This window comes from Papio anubis, chromosome 13 (assembly GCF_008728515.1).
Source record: "Papio anubis isolate 15944 chromosome 13, Panubis1.0, whole genome shotgun sequence".
Taxonomy (NCBI): Eukaryota; Metazoa; Chordata; class Mammalia; order Primates; family Cercopithecidae; genus Papio; species Papio anubis.
In genome coordinates this window covers 40,907,103-40,916,621 of record NC_044988.1, presented here as the reverse complement: position 1 = coordinate 40,916,621, position 9,519 = coordinate 40,907,103, and the positions used below count along the sequence as shown (strand labels likewise).

At 33.7% G+C, this 9,519-nt stretch overlaps 1 long non-coding RNA gene across 1 annotated transcript; it reads left to right on the top strand.

Moving 5' to 3' along the window:
• Positions 1-574: 574 nt before the first annotated feature.
• LOC108582277 lies at positions 575-7,821 on the top strand. Its single transcript, XR_002517599.2, has 4 exons — positions 575-1,340; positions 4,596-4,654; positions 6,348-6,452; positions 7,809-7,821. It is a non-coding gene; the product is annotated as an uncharacterized LOC108582277 (long non-coding RNA).
• The last annotated feature ends 1,698 nt before the right edge of the window (positions 7,822-9,519 follow it).

Here is a 9,519-nt window from a genome sequence, read left to right as displayed (position 1 = left end):
TTTTTTATGAGGAATGCAATCACTGAAATATTTCTTTGGGGTTTTAAAAGGTAATTGTTATACTTACATTGAGTAATCTGTATTGTTTTGTTTTGAATCATGAACATTATTGATCATGTAACTTGTTAGACTTCCTTCTTTGGATTGTCTTCTGAAATGCTCAGAATCTAATTTTGAGAATTTGAAGTCACATATAGCATGTAGACAAGATATCAAAATAATTTTTTCCATCTTTATATTACTTAATATTTTCAAAAGTTGTTTTATTTCAATTGTATATTACTTTCTACCACTGGGTTACATATAGTTCATCATTTTCTAAGTAAACTTTTTGGAATATGATAGAATATATATTTTTAAAAGCATTATGCTTATTATTCACAATCAAAGTGAAAAATTACTAAGCCTATTTTATTTAAGATAAATTCATGAAACTCTAACCATTTAAAGTCATGGTTTCCCCTGAGAAATAGTCACAGATACTTGTATATATGTGTGTATATATATGTGTGTGTATATGTATGTGTGTGTATGTGTGTGTATATGTGTGTATACATATATATACACACACATATATATACACACATATACTATATATATACACACACATATATACACACATATACACACACACAGTCTATATAAGTTCATTTGGGTCATTTGAGTCTGTTACCATTACCTCTAGTAATTCGATGAAGGAATGGTAGCTAAATAACCACAAAACACTATAGATTGCATAGAGTTCAGGAACCTTTAAGTTGTAAGACACCAAAATCCTGCACAATAGGAGACTTCCATTTGGAAAATTTTAGCAGATCTTTGGCTACCAAACATATTTGAACCCCCTTCTTATGCTTATGATATTTCATAAAGAATACACAGCAGATAATTCATTCTATTAAGGAGATTAGCAGATATATCCAGTTCCTAAGCTAGCTGTATGAGAGCATCATCCAGTGTCCAGATTGTACAGACTCCTGAGTTGCTGCTATCCTATGCTAAAAGAGACCTCTGTAGGTAATTTGGACATTGTTTCTGTCTTCATTGCCCTACACCTGATCATCTGCTCCCTTTTGTATATTCTGTGAGTTGCCCAATAGTTTTTTAAAATTAAAATAATTGAAGTGTATAATGTCGCTCATAAGAAAGAATTCTGATTGATATAGCTGGTACATAACTAGCCTGAACCTCTCTTTTATAGATTTAAGGGTATGACATGGAGACAGAAGACAGCAGAATCATAAGCAAAGCTGGATAATGAATAGAAATATAAGCGAATAGAAGTGGAGAAAGATGAGATAGATCACTAGAGAAAAGAGCAGAGGATACAGACTTCTGAGGTATAACCAAGACAACCAGATCACACGCGCTTCTGTCACTCACCACAACTGTTTTGTTGTATCTTCTTGTCCAAGGATTCATCTATTGTTTCATTACTTTATCTGAACTTTGTGTTCCCCCCAATGGATGGTTTTGCGTCCTCAAATTCAAGCATATCTCCTTAAGACGTTCCCCCTTACCAGAGTATAAGCTGTTACTAAGTTTTATAAGAGCAGAGACCAAGGTGGTATCTGTTTTATTCTGCACCATGTATTCAGTTTGTGGCACAGAACCTGGCACATTGTTGGTTGAAATACATGACAATGAACGAAGAAGTGAAATTAAAATAACAGACACAATAAATTACATTTACACAAAGAAATATTTTGATAAATTATCGGTTAGTTCAATCTCATTTTGACTCCATGCAGACACACACACACACACCATACACACACACACACACACACACACACACACCCCTATTTGTCCCTTTATTTTTGAAAATTCTAAATGAGAGAAATGTTTCTGATAGTTGACTAGGGAACAAAAGGCATGTTTACTTATTCAAATTCGTGAACTTCTCTGAGAAAGAAGATGCTATTTTTCCTTTTTCTCTCTAAAAATAAATGTCTTTCTAAAAATCACAAACATTATCATGAGACCTAATACCACCTGATATTATTTATTATCCAGTTTTCTGTCTCCTGCTGCATTAGATCTCTGTTCTGATGCAATCTTTTTGAATATCTGCCTATAGAGCTTGCTTTATGCTATCCTCAACAAACATCTTCTTTCCCCAGGAGGTTTTCTTTGGTTAATAACACTCTGTAAGTACTTAACGTGACATTATGATTTGTTGCAAGTGTAGCCTGAACAGTACTTGACCTCATATAGTTCTATAGATCACCATTGATTTAAAGTGGCAGACCAGATTCTCCACATTAGCCTGCACCACATTTTTAATACATCAATACAACATAATTACTCCAAAGGAAACAATTTTGTCAGTGGTTCTAAAGCAGTAAACAGAATACAAATCTCAGGGTACTTTCCAAAGTTATTGATAAATATATCTAAGAATCAAATTGTGTATCACAGAAAATCATTGTCCCACACAATATTTTGTAAGAAAAACATAAAGGATTGACTCTCCTATCAGGGAACTATTTTTAGTCCCCCTTTAAACAAGTGGATGCCCTTTGCAGTGTATTGCAGTTTATTTAAACCCAATTAAACCAAAAACATCTCTGCATTATTTCAAATGAGGAAATTACCAAGATAGTTGCCCCCACACATTGCTGGATTCTCTAAATCATGGTTCACTTTTAAATTAAATTATCAGAATAAGAGTTAAAAATGGCAACTGTGAACATTTCCTTTCCAAATTTCTAATAATATTTCTTCTTCTGCTTAATATACTTCCTTCAGTCTTAATCCATGTAATCCGTCACATGTAACAAATTTAAGTGAATAACACATTTTAACTATAGCATAAAAATTATAAGTTCTAACTAAATATTGTTTAGTTAAATCTCTAATCTCATTTGTAGTTTATATTTGCAAATACTAAAATATTAATTAGGACTTGATCATCATTTCCTTTTGTTCTCCTCTTTTTTGGGGGGACCCCAAAACTTCTACAACTTGTGGAATTACGATTCTATTCTCTTTTTTAGCTTTTTAAAAGTGATATATAAGAGTTGCACCTGTTATGCCATACATGTGTGACTTTGATACAAGCAAATAATGTCTAATGATCAAATCGATCAAATCAAAATAATTGCGACATTCATCACCTTAAACAACTATTATTTATTTGTGTTGGGAAAAGTCCAAATCTTCTCTTCTATTTTGAAATATACAGTATGTTATTATTAACTTTAGTAGTTCTACTGTAATATTGAACACTGGAACTCATTACTTCTACTAATTGTATTTTTGTATTTATTAAACAACTCCCTTTTATCTCCACCTCTCCCTACCTTTCTCACCCTCTGGTAACCAACATTCTATTCTTTGCTTTCATGATAATCAACTTTTTTAGCTTCCACATATGAATGAGAATATTAATGTATGTCTTTTTGTGCCTAACTTATTTCACTTAATATAATGTATTCTAGTTCCAACTGTCTTGCTGCAAATGAAAAACATTCACTTTTCATGGCTGAATATTATTCCAGTGTATGTGTATATACCCATTTTCTTTATCCATTTATAATCTGATGAACACTGAAGTTAATTCTCTGTCTTGGCTATTGTGAATAGTGTTACGATAAACATGGGAGTGTGTACATCTTTTCAATATACTGATTTTCTTTTCATTTTTTGAATATATACTCAGCAGTGGAATTGCTGGGTCATATGGTAGTTCTATTTTTAGTTTTTTGAGGGACCTCTATTGTTTTCCACAGTGGCTTTACTAATTTACATGAATTATATTATTTGTTGTTATTGCTGTTGTCTTGTGTTTTCAGGTTTGGTAATGTGTTCATCTACACATTTTTTCTTGAGTTTTATTAATGCCACTTCATTCCAGGTCAATATTTACCTTCAAAATTTTCATTTGTAATAATATTATTTTATTATTTCCGAGAGGTGCAAGAATCATTGATGTTGGAAGCAAAGTTCTTCTTTGTTGAAGTTATTACCTTGAAAAGGACTATCTCAAAAACTTAGCTGGCATCACTCTGGATGTTCTATCAGATGTACCTAACCATGCTGCTCTCACAAAAGTCATGATGCAGCAAAGTGATGATGCAACAGTTTCCTCAATTTCTCTAAAAGCAATACCTTTCTCTATCCGTACTGCATCCATTAATTCTATAAACCTGAATGAATTTTTCTATTGGTCAAACAATTTTCCATTGATGGATAAATGTGTCAGAGTTTATTATAATTACCTGTTTTCATATGTGAATTTACTGTGACTATAAGCTCCTCAAGTCTAGGAGTCTTTTATTTCCTTTAATTTGCAGTACCAAGCAAACATTCCACAGAGGTCCTCTCAAATAAAGGCTTAGTGCATAATTCATTTCTAAAGGACAAGCGTGACATTTATCATAATACTCTAGATATACTCCGAGTTATCTATTCAAAAGCATGTTTTCTATGAGAAGTATGCTAAGAAAAAATAAGCATATGAGGGGTTTAGTAATATGTAAGGTAAAATAATGAAGGTCAAGTGACTGAGAAAATACAAATTTTAATAACTTAGTAATTTATAACAATAAATTTTATCAATTAGTATATACTTCACTGTTCTCTGTTCCTAGATTCTAACAACAGGCATACTTGGGGATATTGCAGGTTCAGTTTCAAACACCACAATGAGGTAAGTATCAACATAAAGCAAACTGTACAATTTTTTTTTGTTTCCAAGTGCATATAAAAGTCATGTTTATACTATACTGAAGTCTATTAAGTGCACAGTAGCATTATATATAAGAAAACAAGGTACATATCTTAATTTAAAAATACTTCACTGCCAGAAAATGTTAAAAAGTCATCTGAGTCTTAAGCAAGTTGCAAATTGTCTGTTGGTGGGGGCTCTTGACTTATTGTTGATGGCTACTGGCTGATGAGGGTGATGATTGCTAAAGGTTGGGGTGGCTGTGGCAATTTCTTAAAATAGGGTAAAAACGAAGTCTGCCACAATGATTGTCTCATCCTTTCACAAAAGCTTTTGGTGTAGCATGGAACACTTTTTGATACCATTTTGCCCACTATAAAATTTCTTTCAAAATTAGTCAATCCTCTCAAATCCTGCCACTGCTTCATCAACTAAGTGTACATGGTATTACAAATCTTTTGTTGTCATTTCAACAATGTTCATAGCATTTTCACCAGAAGTAGATTACATCTCAAGAAATCATTTCCTTTGCTCATTCATAAGAAGTATCTCTTCATCAGTTCAAGTTTTATCATGAGATTGCCATACTCAGTCACATCTTCAGGCTTCAATTTTAATTCTAGTTCTCTTGGTATTGCTATCACATCTCAGTGACTTACTCCACTGAAGTCCTGAGCCCCTCAAAGTCATCCATGAAGGTTGGAATCAACTTTTTCTAAATGTCTGTTAATGTTCATATTTTTACCACTTGCAATAAATCACTAATGTTCTCAATGGCATCTAGAAACTTCTTTCCAGAAGGTTTTCAATTTACTTTTCCCAGTTCTATCAGAGGAATCGCTATATATGGCAGGCAACGCATTACACAATGTATTTCTTAAAGAATAACACTTAAGGGTCAAAATCACTCCTTGATCCATGAACTGCAGAATGAATGTTGTGTTAGCAGGCATGAAAACAAAATTAATCTCCTTACACATTTCCATCAGATCTACTGGGTGAGGCGTTGCATTGTCAATGAGCAGTAATACGTTGAAAGGAATAGCTTTTTCTAAATAGTAGGCTTCAACAGTGGGTTTAAAATATTCAGTAAACCATGATATAAACAGATATATAGTCATCCAGGCTTTGTTCTTACATTTATAGAGCAAAGGCAGAGTAGACTTAGCATAATTCTTAAGGACCCTAGAATTTTCAGAATGGTCAATGAGCATTGGCTTCAACTTAAAGTTACCAGCTGCATTAGCTCCTAATTAAAGACTCGGCCTGCCCTTTGAAGTTTTGAAGCCAGTCATCGCCTTCTCTGTAGCTATGAAAGTCCTAGCTGACATATTTTCTTCAATGTAAGCCTGTATTTGCCCATAAATCAAAACCTCATAATTGATCATTTATGCGGCATAATTTAAGTAAATAACTTGAGCAATCTCAAATAGCATGGTAGAGCACAAAAATGGCCACACAATCTTTCACACAATCATTACGATTCTCTAATATCTCTTTGCTATTCCTTTCAACAAGAAGTGAAATTCTCTGCTACTTGAATCTGGACTTTAACAGTTGGCTTACTTTATTCAATGGGACATTAGTAACTGTGATGTAATTATAGACGTGAAAAGTGCTTGTGCATTCGGACTTACATGCTCTCTGCTATTTCAAATCTTGACATTGTGTATAGAAAATACTGGCACGGTCTTTTGGATCTGAAGAGATAACATGCAGCAGATGCGAGCCCTCCATTCTGAATTCCACTAGACCAAGCAGGCTGTCTGCAGCTAGATAGGTGAGTGAGGCTCTCCTGAATCACCTAACCACACAAAATTTAGGAAGAATAATTGCTTGTTTAAGTCACAGGATTTTAAGAAATAAAAATGTTTGTTGCTGTAAGAAAACTCGAGTTGTGGTTTTAAGCCACTTTTCTCAGTAAATGAATTCTGTAAGTATACAACCCAGGGATTAAGGATAATAGTCACTCTATCAATGGGATTTGTTTAATTACTACATTGCAGATTCTGTAAGCATTTTCCAATAGCATTTGGTTCTGCACTGAATATTAAAATTTATTACAAAATTTATTACAAAAGAGAAATAAACCTTCATGGAGAATATTGTTAGTAATTTAAGTTCTGTGAAGATTGTTTACCTCTCTTTTAGAGTTAGGCCTTGAGTTTTTAAATGAGTTAAAAAAAAAAAAAACCTGATAAAACCTGGCAGATGTTTATTTTTCTCAGTCACAAAGGCTTTTTTTTTTCTGTTTTAAATACTGTTATTCAAATATACTGGTTCTAAATATTATCATTTAAATATTATTCCAATTTTATGGAAATTCAAAATAAAAACAGGAATGGTAAAGTCACATATTGAGTCTTTGCTACACAGTAATTAAGCACTGTGATAACTGATTTATATATTCTAGCTAATTTAATTGTTACAAGAGTTATTATCTCCAATTCATCCGTGAAAAAATGCTTATTAATTTAATGAAAGTCATGTTGTCATTGAGTGGAATAGCTAGGGTTTGAATTGTGTCTGCTTTTTCGAAAACCTGTGCCTTTAACTGTGGTGTGTTCTTGCTCCTTCTAAGTATGAGCCCAAATTTAAATCATTGGTGCTTATTATCAGCTGTTATTAAAAGCATTCTGAAAAAATAAACATGTCTTTACTTCTTTCTGAAGACTCATTAAAAAATCATTATTTTTTTCTTTTGGTCAGAAATGTTTTAATGACTATGCCACAGAAACACAGCATCACATGTAGCCTCAGACTTGTCCATAATGAGTCAAATGTCCTCAGCATCAAAAATAACGGAATGAGAAGGCAAATTCTTGACTAACAAAGTCCCCAAACGAGGAGATAGCATTTACCATCTCTATCACCATTTTCCTCCTATTTTGGCATTTCTTGTTTAGCTTATTATTTTAACCAATAATACTTAGATTCACAACTTAATATATTTATAGTATTTAACATGCATGAACTGTGTTAGTCTTAGATTATTTTCATAACTATTGAGAAATGAACTAGTAAACAATAAAACCAATACATAGCTTAGAAACTTGTCTGAGGTTACCCAAAAGAAAACACTAGAGCTAAAACTAATCTCTTGTGACAAAATTAATGTTCTTCCTACTTTTTTCAGAAATTTTGTGAAGAGTTGTCAAGTTTTGTTAATATTCTGATGGCTTATGGAGTCAACAGAACATGTTTTGAAGCTTAACTTTGCTCTCTATTAGCTATGTGATATTAAGTTCTTGAATCTCTGTTCTTTCTTTTGAGCCCCTCTTTCCTACAAATAAATGTGCTGCCACACCAGCAATTGTTGCTACTAGGACTGGACACTTCTTCATCCTCAGGGCCTGTACCATCATTGACGGTCTGTGGTCAGTTTTTTCTGGAAAAAAGGAAGACAGACTCCTCGTGTTCTGATGTGAGAAACAAAAGATTGTATCCTCCCTTGTGGGTTGCGTTCTTTTGGGTAGTTTTCAAAGCAGCATTGTTTATATCTCAATATTTAACAGATTTTTCTTTTAATATGATGCTTCCTTCATATTTTGTCTATAACCCAATAAATCTCCTAGGAGAAAACTCAACTAAAAGAAGATTGCTCAAACAAGCTTAGACCAGTTATCTTGGACTCAGAGAAGAGAAAAATTTCTGGGAAAAGCACGACATTTTTTATTTCGCATACCACCTGCCCAATCTTTCGTGGAACTGGGTCTGAGTTTAAGCAATACAATGACAGCTCAGGACTGAAAATTAGAAATACCCTAGGCAGCATATATATTTTATGCTACTTTTTGTTTATTTTTAAAATAATAAAATTTATATTAGGGAAATAAACACCGAGTTTTTTAGTGAAAACGTAAACGAATCTACACATATGCACACTATACAAGGGATTATTTTAAGTCATGAATTTTAAAAAGAACTTCCTCAGAGAGATGAGAACAGATTTATAACCAGCTGGTGCCAGGCTATATTTGGCATATGGAACCTAGATTTAGTTATCATCCTCTTCAAAGTCCATGAATACCATTGTAACAACACTATTCAGCATGTAGGACAAATGGTTGGGGAATTCCTTTTAGCAATCTCCAAGTGATGGGAACAAGGTCAAATGTCATCACAATGTGCTGTAGTTCTCAAGGTTTGAGTCCCTAACTAGGTTCTCTGAGGCAGCCAGAGATGTCAGTGCTGCAGGGAAGCCAGCAGTATTTTGAATGATGTTTAAGGGTGGCAGGTTGGGTTGTTTTTCTGCGTTTTTGTGTGCTAGCATAGACTTATGGTTTTGTTAAACAAAAAATACGTGGAAGATGCTACGTTCTGAGAACCAGACCACTGGGACAGACAAGGTGCCGGTCTTCTCCGCACAGACAGGCACCAACACACTCTGTGTGCCTTTGTTCTTAAAGAGACCTCTGTGTGCATTGCTAAACAGATACGGAGTTTCTCTGTGTCGGGATTTTTATCAAATCTCAGGTCCCATCAGTATCCCCTACCTTATTAGTACTTATTATAAAGAAAACAGATTTTCTTCTACAGTCTTATTGGTAATGCCAGAGATTCTTTTCCCAGCTTCTCTGAAAAATTCTTACTACACCCAGCTTGGCCATCTGTCTGTCTTTCAGAAATTTTCACCCTTCTGAGTATTAGTACACAAACAACTGGACTAGGGACAGACCTCTGGTTCAATTGGATCAAATACGATTGCCTCTCTCAGCAATTTAGATTTGCAACCTATAAAATTCAGTTTGTTTCCAACTATTAAAACCTAGGAATTAATTTAAATTCCAAGCTGAAATGACTCCTTTATTCAAGTTCAGCAAAGAATGGGCTGCAGTTGGCTCCAG